This window comes from Crocodylus siamensis, chromosome 3 (assembly GCF_052110815.1).
Source record: "Crocodylus siamensis isolate JL-2025a chromosome 3, ASM5211081v1, whole genome shotgun sequence".
NCBI lineage: Eukaryota > Metazoa > Chordata > Crocodylia > Crocodylidae > Crocodylus > Crocodylus siamensis.
In genome coordinates this window covers 252,761,804-252,776,281 of record NC_143397.1, presented here as the reverse complement: position 1 = coordinate 252,776,281, position 14,478 = coordinate 252,761,804, and the positions used below count along the sequence as shown (strand labels likewise).

At 42.1% G+C, this 14,478-nt stretch overlaps 1 protein-coding gene across 5 annotated transcripts in view; it reads left to right on the top strand.

The window, feature by feature from the left end:
* The window catches only part of TRAPPC9 (trafficking protein particle complex subunit 9), an 826,451-nt gene that overhangs the window by 556,646 nt on the left and 255,327 nt on the right, over positions 1 to 14,478 (top strand). The gene's annotated exons all lie outside the window — the stretch shown is intronic.

The following is a 14,478-nucleotide window of genomic DNA, read 5'->3' as shown; positions in this document are numbered from 1 at the left end:
TTTTAGTGATTATTGGGTTTTTCTTGCAACACCACAGGTGGGCACATGAAAATTTACAGGCAAAGGTAAGAGACAAGTCACCATCTGTGATATGTCAGACTAGATGTAATGCAGCCTAGTAGGGCATGGCATGACTGGGCAGCAATAAATAAAACGTGATGGAGAGGACAGTGGGTGGACAAGAGTCCCAAAGATCTCGGCAAAGGCCCACCTTTGCTGTCCCATCTTATTCTAACGCTCCTATATATTACCTGTGCTACTTCACTAAATATTTTCTTGTCAGTAAATCCTATTGCCTGCCCAACACTTGTATTTCAGAATCTATTTGATGACATAATTCTTCTTAACCAATTATTTCTGACCTGACTCTTTCTCATCCCTGATTCAAGTGAGTTATTTAATGGTTTCAACAACTGCCAGTACTTATTCTGAGTAACCGTCTTTCTGTTAACATCTCTCATCATTTTTGCCCCCCATCTGCTTTTAAACTGCCCATTTGTATGGATTCTGTGCATAAATATTTTGTGGCTCATTTGATTATTTGCATAATTAATTAATTGCTTCTCATTTGAGTCTCTGCATAACTAATTTGCTGCCACATGATTAACAAGGTCTTTAATTTCTTATTAATTATTTACGGTTCTTTTGAATATATAAATTAATTGAGTGTTTAAATTTGCTGCCCTACTCCGACACCCAATTAATTGCTTTGATTAATCAAATAATCAACTGCTTAATCTTTACTTAACTGTATAACCTCCATAACTGTCATATCAACTCTCCACTGCCTGGCCCACCCCAACCTCTTCTACTCAAGTTTCCTCACCTCTCTAAATTTTTGCTTACACCTCCTCGCCTGTATGTACTCTTGTTCTCTTCCCTACATCACTCAGCGGCTCTTCATCATGCTTCAGTGTTCTTCTCTACTGCTGTTGGCTCTTCACCTCTAACAGTTCTTCCATGTCTGCTCACGCCTGTCCCGGGGGATGATGAAAAGGGGGAGGGAGACCCCTCCCCCAGCGCGGGTCACGGCAGACAACCTGCCACAATGCCGAGAAGAAAAGCCCTGTGAACAGGGCAAGCTTACCTGCAGGTACAGCTGGGATGGCGAAACAGGTAGACGCTGGACGCGTGAGTGGGGAATGGGCAGAGGTCCCTCCCTGGAATTTTGGTTCTTTAGTTAAACTTTAGTTACCCTGAAACCCCCCTCCAGGGTCAGAGGGGAGGCAATAAGGCAGATGCCGAGGGTGAGCGGGCCGGGGCCTCTCAGAAGAGCCCAATGCGGAGAGGCTGGGCCCGCCAGCAGGCCATAATCCCATCTCGGGCAAATCCGGGCGGTGGGAAGAAAGACTTGTGTGAGTGTCAAGAGCCAGAGGGGCAGAGAGGGAGGAGGAAACCACAGTGAGGTGGGGCCAAATCACTCATCATTCAGTGGCACCAGTAGGCTGGTGCAAGGCTGGGGTGTGGGGAGGTTGAGCCCCAGGAAAGCCTGCTAGTGATGACACCTGCCGTGTTCCCTGTGGCGGAAGGAAGCCCTACTACTGAACATGGAGCACGTGACACAGCGCCACGACAAACAGAACCACCTGCGCGACAGACGCACACTGTAGGGCTGCAAGGGAGAGGCTCCATGAAGTCAGGCGGGCACAATGCCAATGCCCACAAAGCACGACTTCCCCATCCTTCTCCCTCTCCACCAGCATCGGTTTTAGAATCAGAAGCAGTTTGCTCGTACAGTTTCATCTTGATAGCTGTTCTGTTGAGCTCGTGGATGACTGGTGCCTCCTGAGACTGGGGGCACTGGTTGTGGGCGGCAGTGTGTGTGTGTGGGGGGGGGGTGAGCGGCGACCACCTGCACAAGCCAGCGGCGGGGGAGGTGGGGGGTGGCGAGCAGCAACCGCCTGCAGAAGCCAGTGGTGGTGGCCAGTCTCAGGGCGGCATGGGCACTTTGAGAAGGGAAAACAGCGTGCGTGCGCTTTGAGAAGGGATTGACAGTTGTCTGAGATGGCAGAAATTCCTGCCCAGAAGAGCAGTTCATCTTTTTACTTCTATATGAAATATGAAACATCTTAACCTGAAGGAAAGATGACTCTACATCCTGCTCGCCAAGAACCAACTTCGACATAAGCAGACTATTCCAGCTTTCCTCTGAGGCTGATCAGCATAAAGTGAACTGTTCCAAAAGGAGATTTTACCACACCTTCACCTCTTCTATAAAATATGAACTTTTATTTCTACTTAGGAGAACTTTTACAATCTTTTCTCCTATGCCCGAAGAAAGGGGCTTGTGCCCAAAAGCTTGCAAATAAAGAATTTTTTTTTTTGCAGAAACCTAGTTGGTCTCTAAAAGATATCACCTCTATCACGAGTTGTGATTCCTTTTGCCTCTAGAAAAATACGGCTACAAGCTGGATACTGAATCCTCTGCTTAACATTTCACAACTGGTTGCCATAGAAGTGATGATTCCTATGGAGACTAAGCATCAGGATGAGGAAGGATACACCTTTAAAATGCTTTTCTTCTCATGACATGGTATGCATCTTAAGAAGAAGCTAAAAGAAAGCCTGTCCCGTGTCGTGTAGAGCTGTTTGGAGCTGGAATGTTTTTTTAAAGTATTCCACAAGGTGTCAGCTGCTCTTCAGGGTTATTAGAGTGGATCTATTAGTGTGTGGTTTTTACCAAGTGTACGCATGTGTGGCATGTGAAACACGTGTACTGTTTTTGGACAAGTCACTCTTTGGCTGGGGGGAAAATAAAGGATGGGAAATGATTATCCAAAAGCTAAACTCTACGGGACAAGCTTATGTGCTAGACAGTGCCTTGCTATTCATTTATGTGGTGATATTGCTAAGTTTGGTATTTAATATTGATGCTGGCTGCCAGCTTGAGAGTGCTTTGCAGGAAAGTCAAATATAAATTGAAGTACAGGTGACAGCTCTAAAACCTCATGTCCTGTTTTAAACGCAGCGAGCACTTTGGTCCTTTATGTCGCATGGGGGTGAATAGTCTCACTTAATTTTTGTTAATATATGCCACGTGCTAGTTTAATCCTTTACATTTCGTATCTTGTCCTCCACTCTTTGTTCCTCTAGCCTATAGTTGGATAAGGTGTGCAGAGTGTGTCGTATTATTAAGATATTACCATTGCTGCTGCCTCCTCTCCTGCTGGCTATCGTTATCCTTAGGATTCTCCATTCACCAAACAGTTTACTTTTTTTTTTTTTATTTAAATCTGGCTCTTACCTCATTTCTCTTTCTAGGATAAAGTGTGCAGAGGCTAAACCCCTTCTGTTGGATTACTATCTTTTTCTACATTTGTTAACTTCACAAAAATGACTCGCTCTGTATACCCGGAGTGTGCTTTATGTTGCTCATTGTATTCTGTCATTATAGCAAGACACTCTGAGCAAAATGTATTACAAGTACCTTTCTTAACAGAAATACTTTTTTAAACTGTAGGGTGGACTCCCAGTGAAATGGATGAAAGCCGTAGGGCTTCAAACCCAGTCCAGACAAAGCACTGGGAAATATGGAGAGACATAATATGGAGAGAAACTTCAGTGGCAAGTGTGCGGTAATAGGGCTCTTGTAGGTCTGTTTCATCTTTAATTTCTGTTATCTTGATTGTCCCCGCCAGAGTGCCCTGAACATGTATAAATCAGGATGTGAAATCGAAAAGCTTGCTGTTTGTTGTAAGTACTAGGATGAGCGATGTGCAGTATTGTACTTTCTCACAGAAAAAGTGTTGTTTGACCTAGGCAGCCACATAAAGAATTCTTTTCAAGGATGTTTTTAGGATATATAGTCTTAATTCAAGAAGATCAGGAAACAAACTGTGTCAATCTGGTACATGTGAGGCCAAATTCAATACCTTCTGTTAAGCATTTAAGTATGATTGAATTCCACCAAGTTCAGGTCCTGAAAATCCATTAACGCATCTACTTTTGTAACTGGTGGTCATCTTACCCATATGACTGAGTCACAAATAAGCAATGAGGAGGAGGAGGAGGACCCGTGTAACTTTTGCAATAACTGTGTTTCAGGATTCAAGTTGGTGCCCAAACCCGCTTACGTACCTGATGGGTGGAGCAGAATCTGGCCCATGCTGCCCTTTGATTAATTCGTTATAGCGAGCACACTGCTACATAGGAATAGTTTTTGCATGGGCACAGCACCTAGCACAAAGGAGCCTTGATCTCATTTGGTGTCCCTGGGCATTACTAGATGTAATGTAGTCCCCCTCTCCCTCCTTTACCCGCTTCCATTTTGCAAGCTGGCAGCAAAGAAAGAAAGTGTTTGGGCAAACTCCCCCTTCAAACTCCCCTGTTCAATGGTCTGTGTTGCTCAGGCAAGCCCTGCTTCCTCTTTCACAGTACGGTGAACTCCCCCGTTCACTGGGTTATTTGCTGTGTTGTTCACTTGTGTTCCTGACTTTGGCTCTTGTTTGAATGGTTTTGTCTGAGTCAAAATTAGCTCCTTAGTTTTCCATTCGCGCTCTCGTTTCTTGTCAAATTTACAATAAACTTTTTGTCATCGTTTGTGCAGATGATGCTGTTCTTCCTCGTAATGTTTATTAAATATAGAGCGATCACATAAAAATGCCCAATTACCTGTCTAAGAGGCTAGCAGTGAAAAACATGATTTTCCATTGGTTGTGGTAGCAGAGTTGGACGTCAGCTTGGTAGGAACGAAAATATACCACCAACTTGTTCTCTTTTGCACTCAGGGTAATGATCATTGCAGTTAATATAAGAGGAGAAATATGCACAAGATGCAGCAGAAATTCGGTTCTTTCTTGGTATCATTGGGACACACCATTTCTCTTTCTAAAACACGCATGCACTTACTAGCTACAGATGGGAAAATTAGTTGAAGGCAGATTATTTGACTTCTCACAAGTTTGTGTTCTACCTACATTTTAACCATTGGAGATAGCTAGCTGGCTAAGTAGCTAGATGCATACATACATGATTGTCATGTTGCTGGATACTTGTCACGACTTAAAAACTATAAATAGGGATGCCACATCTAATCTTCAAATATATCAAGTAAGGATTTTTTTTCTTTTTTAACAAGTGTGGAAAAATAACTAACTTCTAAATAGAGGGAATTGGCATGGTAAATTCCACCCCCCGGTTTAGAAAGGATTAGTGTTACATTTGGAAGTGAGGTTTGTGAAGAAGGTTATTATTAAGCAACTTAATGTTCCAAATACCAAGGAGGAATATTTCTCTGCAATAGAATAGTATATAGAAAGTGTTGAAAGCTAAAATTACCCCCGGTGGGGTAGAGGAGGCTGGGGCCAGCAACCTTACTTGGCGTTTTGGGGGTCTCCTGGGACTGCAGCAGCGGTGATCCAGATGTGCGGCGCCTGGCCAGCAGCCAGAGTGTGGCTCTGGCTGGTCAGGCTCTGGTTTTGAGCAGCACATGCTGCAGCCATGTGCACCACCCCACTTTATTTTTTTTGTTAAAACTATTTTTTTTTAGATACTGGGATTTCCCGGTATCTTATTTTGGCTCCACACTGCAGCACAGAGAACTTTTTCACGTGTGCCCCGTGAAAGTCTGCGGCACCACAAAGGACACCTGTGCGCTCACCTGGACATGCCCCCAGTAGCCACTGCTTATCCCCTTGCGTCACCCAATTTAGCGTGCCTATGAACCCTCATACTTGAACAGAGCCTATGTGACTCAAGCTACAGATGCTAAGTTATGCCATCACTTCTTCAAAAGCAGTCAATGCAGTACACCAGCTCAGAGCAATCTGAAGCAAATTAAGTGAATTTAGGGAGGGTCCTAACCATAATTTGGGCCCCGGTTTTGTGCACAATTTAATCAGAAGGAGGTAATTTGGTTCCTGAAGGTGAGCTGTACATCAGGAACCCCTGGCTGATACGACCTCAAATTTGGATCATAAACCCTACAACCTGATCTCCCATGAGCAGGAATCCTGTTTTCTCTGATTTAAAAAAAAAAAATCCCAATTGTTGGTTAAAAAACCCCCCAAAAAAACCAAGTCCACATTTTTCCATGATCTCTCTTTCTCTCTCTCTCTCACTCCTGAGTCCCCAGCACAGTAGCAGAACCAAGGATCATATTCTCCATCACCGTAGTGGAGCGAGTACCAGTTCTACTACAGGGAAGGCTGAGCATCTTTTTGCGTTTAAAAATTCATTCATTCAAATGCTTTCAGATCCACAGGTTTACTCAGCCTGCACTGAAATCTGAGATTATATATTTTTTAATTTTAATCATGGAGAAATGTGGATTTGGGATTCCTTTTTTTTTTTTTTTAAAACCAGAAGTTGAGCATTTTTTTAAATCGGAGAGAACCTGGTCCCTGCTCATGGGGCACAGCAGATTTCAGTGCAGACTCAGTATACCTGTGCATTTGAAAGCATTTGAACCAGTGGACCTTTAACAGAAGATGATGTTGAGCCTTCCCTGTAGTAGGACTGGTACTCCACTGTGGCGATGAAGGATATGATGCTTGGTTGTTACTGAGCTGGGGACCCCAACGTTGTGATGGTGCATAGGTCACTTAGAGCTTAAATGTCATGCATCGAGTTCTTGCTTGGAGCTTGTGGGTCCTGCAAGAGCTGAGGACTTTTGAGAGCCCCATTTTCAATGTAAGCATCTCTTAATATGCCTGAATTAAAAGGTCAGGTTTTGCCTCGTCTTGCTCAAGCAAGTATCACATTTACATTATTCATGGAACGAGTGATGTGAATAAGGTAAGTAATGCTTAGTAATTATGTTAGTTAATAATACGTACCTCAGTGGGACAGTGGATTAATGATGGTAAGTAATTTGGATCATGAACAGAAAGTGCACTGGAGCTGCAAAGGACTATTGTCTACCTTGGTTGCATGTTTGGCTGATCACCCATTTCCTCTGAGAGCTAAATGTGGTGTTGCCGAGGTCTCAGTGCCGATCTTGGACTCGCTAGACAAAGCCACTTCAGAGTTGCTCTCTCCAAAGGGCTGAATCCTGTCTCTAATATTCCTTAGCTTTCTCCCACTCATGGATTTAGTTTACAACACAAACTGAGATCTCCAGGCAGGAAAGTCTCTCTGTAGTACAGAATTTAAAGATAGTGCTTTGTAGTCATAAATGTGCTGGAAACGGTTGGTGTCACAGCCTCATCTTTTTTTTCTTTTTTTTTTTTAAGAGTATATCATGAATATAAAATGATGTCTTAATGGTCCAGCCAAAATAAATTATTGAAATTTAAAAGGAGACTCTGACCACATTTTTTTTTGAGCTTTTGCTCTTTTTTTTAATCGCATTTCCCTTTCCTGTGCCCATAGCTTCCAGTTCCTTTATAATACTGCCAAGATGATACATTAAAATGAGGAAAAATATAAAATTGGAAGTTTGAAATGCATGGGAAAGAAGTTTGCGCTTCTACTGCTAATGAATTGCATTGTTACAGAAGAGGCCAAGATTTTTGTGGGTCACATGTTATTGGACTAACTGCCTGACAGGGGAGAGATTTAGACAAGGTTTCAGGTATAAGGCACTTACTCTTACCCAAAAACTTGTCTAAACCTCTAATAACAGCTCATAAAAGATATCACCCACACAACTCCTTGCCTCTCACGTATTTCATGGACCATCACAGCTACAAAATAACCCCAACACTGCCGTTTTTATACAATAATTTTATGAGTAAATTGCAGTATTTAGGTTACTTGTCTGTCGTTCCTGAAAGTTTCGTGTTTGATGAAATTTGCTTCCGTGACCTTATAGACCAAATCCTCACAGATCAGTTCTTTTTCTTTCATTGATTGTTCTGTCCCACAAATCTCAGCCAGTGGCGCAGTGTACTTGGGAGAAGGGGACTGAAAGGAGAATCACTGAACATCAGCATGTCCCGTGTTTCTGCTCCAACGAGGAGCACTACTGTGAAGGATAGTGAGTGAGCCTTGATTTATTTGTGAAATTCCTAGAGGGGAAAGCAGCACACAGGTCTGGAAGCTGCACACTGAGGCAATATCATCTCTTAATAATGCTGGAAAATGAAAATTCAAGACACAAAAAGGTAGGGAGGAGAGAGACTGTGTTTCTGGGGAAATTATTGAACATTTAAAACCAATGAACCAATAATTCAGAGGATGGAATATTCCCTGGTCCTCTCTTCCCCCATAAATCACTTTAAGTGGTTTTCATTATTTCTGTTATTGAATATTGTATAATAGAAGATAGCTTAAACATGATTTTACTTATACATTCATATTAAATAAGAGAGTGGCAGCTGTACTATAGAATACTTGACATCATGGCACGATGGTTTTCCACATTTGCATCTTGCTGATTTTCAGATCAGACTGCCTCTGTTTACGGTTAAAAAGAAGGTCTAAGTAATAGTTGAATTTCAGTCTCCCAGGGATCTGGATGTAAAGCTTTGTTCTTTTTTTTTTTGGCAATAAGCTACCACTGCAAATCAAGAACAATATTGTAGACGATATAGAACAATTCCAGTTGAGCCTCCTAAGCTGCATGAGTTTTTTGACGTTTCCATGAGAGAAAAAAATCAGGAAATCTTGCCTTAATAAAAGGAATAAAAATGACTCAGAATAGTCATGTTCTGTTGAATAAGATTACATTTTAATATATCAAATTTGAAATTTGTCTTTTGAACTAAATGTATACTCTGATTGAATAACCATAAGGATAAAAAGAGGTACTTACCTGTTTTAGTCTGAAGACAGGCAGAAAGCAAGACTTGGTGGCATCTTAAAGACTAACTCATTCAAAAAGACGTAAACTTTGGTGACAGCCTACTTTGTCATGCTACTTTCTATCAACTGATGAAGTAGGCCGTTGCCTATAAAAGCTTATGTCTTTTTGGAAGAGTTGGTCTTTAAAGTGCCGCCTGAGCTGCCCTCTGCATGAAGGTAAAGTTTCAATGCACACCAGATCTATCTTTGGTATAGTATTCCTCAAAGAATGGTATTTTGTTTCTTTGTAGCTGAATTCCCTACTTTTTTTTTTTTTATCGGATTAGCACCTTCCATACCAAGGAAAGTTTTATGATTTGTAGCTTGGACTTTTGGCAGCAAAAGTGGAATTTAGGAATCCGATGCGCTCAGCTTTATTATAGTTTATGTTTTATTGTTTTTGACGAAGCTGTTTTTTCCAATGTGGTACTTATACTTGTTTCTGTAGTGCAGTGTCTGTTGCACAGGCAAGGAGATACAGCTGAGAATTAACATTTATGGAGTCAGACCATAGGTCCACCTAGCTCGGTATCTTGTCTTACACGGTGGCAATGTGTGGACGTTGAGGAAGAGGAAGAACAGAGCATGTCCAGCATCTTCTACCCTGGTCCTTTCCAATTACAGCTTCCAGCAGTCGGAGGTTTAGGAGGTTTGGATTTTGAGGCTATGCCCCTACCACATTTGGTACTTACTGATGGAGTTTTCCTCCAAGATCCTGTCCAGTCCTCTTTTGAATGGGGTCAAATGGCAATGTGCCTTACTCTGTTGTGAGTTTTGTAGAAATATTGAACAGGATATTGAGAATATGTATATTTTTGACAGTTGGTTTGAGTTATCAAATCTTGACTTTTTTTTTTTTTCAAGGCTTCAGTTTTCTCAAAAAACAAAATGAAACAAAAAACCCCCCAGAACCCAAAGCCCTCAAAAATGTATTTCATGTTTATCTTTTAATTGCAGATTTTTGATTTCTGAAAGTTGCCATGGCTTCAGAGGTTGCATAATCTGAGCCGCCAACATTTAACAATACACTCACATGTCATTTTGAATCAACCAGTTTAGAACCAGATGAGTTGCAATTTGTCATCTCTTTCCTCATTTATTTGTTTTCAATTGTCATGTAACAAATGGTCACTGTCCCCGTCACAAACCGATGTCTCCGTCGGTAAGAACAGAACTTCAGTAAAGATCGGATATGTGTAATGCTGGCTGGTGTTGCAGGTCAGTGACGGATCTTAGTGGGCGGTATCTACGATTTCTGTTGTGTTGCGTATATAACAAAATAGGGCTTTAAAGTATCCTTGTGCATTTTGGGTGAGGTTGTTACCACGTACACACATGCAGAGGTTTAAGGGTGCGATAGAAGCAGAGACCATCCATTGTACATGCTCACATTTTGACCTGATTGTACAATGAAACATCCAAGCCCGTGCAATAAATTCATCTTATTTTAAATTTACTGAATTATTATTTTACCAGAATTTTCCCCCCCCCCATTTGGAGAACTTGGCAATTGTAGCTTTTCCATAGCCAGGAACGGTCCAACCTCTTCAACCCTTCTTATTCAGTATAATTTGAATGCTGTGGTACGCAAGAACTCATGACTTTATTTGATGGCATTGTCCCATTACTTTATATCTGCTGGTTGTCTGGTCATTAAAATTAAGTTTTTAATATGCCTCTGCATCTCCACCCCCCTTTTTTTTTTCCCCTTTTCTTCTTTGCTATGGATTATTAACTCTGTCATTTGGGCCCATACCTCAGTGTGCTGCTCAGTGGGGCTCTTTCTACAGCTTATCCTCAGCATAGTCAGTCTGTCTGAGTTCTGCTAATTCTTCCTCAGCAGTATTTATCAGTCCAATCTGTGCTATCCATCCATGTGGCTAAATCCCAGGCCTTTATCTTTTTTGTATCTTTACTGCTGCATTCTTTGTTTTGGCCCTGGCAAATGTAGTCTTGCCTTGCTCCTATCCATTCAAAATGTTGTTGCAAAATTATTTTTCTGGCATAGCACTTTGACCATGTTGCACCTCTCCCTGCATTTCTGTCCCAGACCCAGATTAATTGTTTCTGCTTCATGGCCTTTTTGTCGTGTGTTACAGAGTCATAGAGAAGCGAGGCTGGAGCATTGGCACGTACCAATCAAAACTCCAGCCTGGGCTGCCGCCAACACCCAGTGCCTCTGAGGAAGACTTTTAAAAAAACAAAAAAAACAAAAAAAAAACCAAGCAAAAACTCTGACATATTTAGCAGCAGTGGGGAAGAATTCCCTCCTGACCCCATGCAGCAACCAGCAAATCAGTTCTTGTACCATTGACTCCTACCTCTGCTGGCAAGTGCCAGCCCAGTGCCAGCCATCAACTGCTTTTCAGGTTTTTTTAAACAAACGCATCCTTGCTTTACCCCATTCAGCCCCAAACTATTATATTCCTATAAATATAAAGAGACAGTCACCTCTCTGCTGCCCTCCTAATCTCTCCTTACAGCTCTTTTTAAAAAAAAAAAAGGATGTCTGTGTATTCACACACATGCACGTACAGAAACACGTGTGTGTGTGTGTGTGTGTGTGTGTGTGTAGATAGATGTGTGTGTGTGTGTATCTGTCTGTTTATCTATCTAGATATACACACACGTGTATGTACACACACATCCATCTATCTATCTAGATAGATAGATATAATAGTATGACATATCTATAGACTTATATAGCTGTACATATGTTATCTTAGCTTACCATTGATAATTGGGGTGTACACACACACACACACACACACACACACACACACACACAGACTCTCTCTCTCTCTCTCTCCCCCCCCTCAATGATCAGTGGTTAAGCTAAGATCACCACATATGATGAATCAGTATTATCCTATTGTTTTTCATGCTCTCCCATCTGTCTAGCTGTACCTACTTATTCTTGTCATCTTTAACTTGGGTTGCAAGAGCTTTGGGGCAAGTCTGTTTTTCCCCCAGTTTATGCAGTGCCTAGCACTATGGGCCTAAATTCTGTAACACGTCGCTCCTACAAATGATAAAAATATCTTTTGTTAATTTATAGGCTTATCTGACTTTAGATATGGAAGTATTCTCTACTGTTGTCCAAGGAGATACTTTTAGCCTCTCTAATAAGATGCCAAAAAGGTTATTATAATAAAGCTTTGCTGTCTTGTGGGGCTGGTAAGTTTTTTATCAGTTTTGTAAAAATTAAAGTGTTAATTAAATTCCCATTATTTAGCTTGTTAGTTATCTTTCCAGATTTCACATATTAGAAAGACTTGCACAATATCCGACATGATGAAGTTACTCCAGGACTTATTTCTTATAATGTGGTAGAAATGTAACATGTCAGTACAGTGCAGATGTCCTTTTCATTTGACAAGTTTTGCTGGGAAATTTTGGGTCGGTCATTGTTACTTAAAACCTCCCAAGGGAAGCCATTCTGTTTTGACTTCTGAAGCATTTGCTGCTTGGACCCTGTGATGTCCAGTTACTATCTTATGTAAAGAAAATTTGATCTTGGTTACAAAAGCATACAGTTGTTTCCCCATTTAATATGGTATTACGTTTTAATAACCTCCAATTTGGTAAAGTGATAACAAAAACATGCAGAACCCTTATTTGTTTAAGTCTTGTTAGTGTCTTGCACTTATAACTTTGCAAAGTTGTAGAAGATCTATAGGCCTTTCCTTCACTTTGCAAAGTTAATTTCCTAGAATCATATAATATAATAGAATACTGTGCCCGCCTGGTCTCGTACAGGCATTCTCTTGCTGCCTTGGAGTGTGCACTCAGGGTTGGCCACAGCATTTGTTTCTGCGGTCTTGGCAAGGGCTCGTGTTCTCCCTTAGGGAAACCCCGAAACTCGCCTGCCATGACTTGGGTCTTCCTTTCAGTGGCGGGGATTCCTAGTGGGTATTTTTGGGGGGAGAAGGGGAACTTTGATGCTTTCAAAGGCCGTAGGCTCCAAAATCTTTTTCAAATAACATTTCTTAGGGTTTTTCCTTTTAAGAGGTTTGCATGTCAGTTCTCCATGTGGCCATTACAGATTAGAATGGTCAGTTGAACTCTGAGCATTTAACAGTCATAATTGGGTATATACATATGCAGCGTTTGTACTTACAATATCTATGCTGTTTAATTTCAGCAGGAAGTTTTAACAATGAGAAAGGGATTGAACAGGAGAGCACAAGATGTGTTGGGTCAACTGTGGGCTTGCTTTTCAGAAACTGGTAGCAGAGAGCCCTGCAAGGAGTAACAAAGAGGTTACACTGTCTTTGAAAAGGTTCTTTTGATTGTTGTTATCTCTTACTGTAGCAGCTCAATTGGACATAAGCAGCTGGCTGTAGAGGTAACATCTATTCAGTCCCTTCCTTCTAGGCTTAACCAGCTTCTCTGCAGAGTATTCAATACAAGTATTGACCACACCAAAGGGAAGTTCAGTAGCCCAGGCAGCATGGTAGAGTGGGTTGACACAGGCTCATCCCAGCTGTTCCTCCAACTCCAATTGTGTTTGTCATGTTACAAAGGATTCAAATTTAGGTGCTGCAAGACAGGCACTTAACACCAGATTTGTGAGTTTTTAGGAGCTTAAATTTGGAGGGGAAAAAAAATTGAAGAAAAATGGCGTTCATTTCCCTGTGCCCACCCTAGCACATCTGGAAAAGGGAGAGGATAATGTGCAAACTTTATAGAGGGGTTGTGGCAATGATTCACTTCAAATGGAGTAAAAACTCTAAAACAGTAGCTCCAGTCACTGGACTCATTGGGCTTCTCATTACCCAGATGCATTTACTTCTCTGTAAACATTGTCACCTCTGCATAAACTCCCAGGCAGCTGGGCCCTGTTTCTTCTATCATGGAAGCCTATAGGGAGAAATAATGTCCATATCTGAAAAGAGTCAGTTTTCCCGTATATTTTTTTATTTTTTAAAAATTGGTCAGATGGTAGTACCTGTGATAGTCACGGGCCAAATGTACATAGTTCCTGTCCAGCTTCCCAGAGCTATAGGAGCTTGCTACTGTAGGCCTGTGCCATATGACTAGGGACTTACTAAAATCAGGGTAGCTGGCCCCCGATTTTGCAGGAAGAAAGTGGGGCCCAGCAGCCATTTATTTCATGGGCAGAATGTGGTGCCCCCTGCATGCCTCTGCTTGGATGAGGCAGCCCTGGTGGACCTGCCCCTCACTGCTGATTTGCTGTAGGGGCTGCCTGTTGTATAGCCCACCCGTCTTGCTGGCAGCACTTTGATCATGCAGATGTTTCCCTCCACCTCTTCCCTGCCCTGAAGGGCTGCTGCAGCAACCTGAGGACTCCTCCCCGGGGTGCCAGCTTTTTTTTCAGTAAGACGTGCCCCCCGCCCCCTGGGGATTTTGCGGGCAATGCTGCGTTTCACAAAATCTGCGGAATTGCATTTTTGGTTGGTCCCTACATATGAGGAATCTTTCACACCACCCTTTTTGCGCTGCTAGAGTCGGCCAGATAAAAAAAATAAGACCTGGTATTTTCACTGGGCTAAAATGTCCCTTATGCTCCATGTATTTTGTGCCACTGTGGCAGCACAAAACGGAAATATTCTAGCTATAGCGCCCAGGGAATGTCCTTGAGCAGGGAGGCTCGCCAGGAGATAAAAGGTGTGTTTTGGTTATAGTGCAACGCTGTGCAGGGACTGAGGCAACAGATTAGCTCCGGCACCTCCTCAGCTGAAGGACAGGGATGGGGCACGACAAAGCACAGCCAGTGTCTCTACTCTGTGC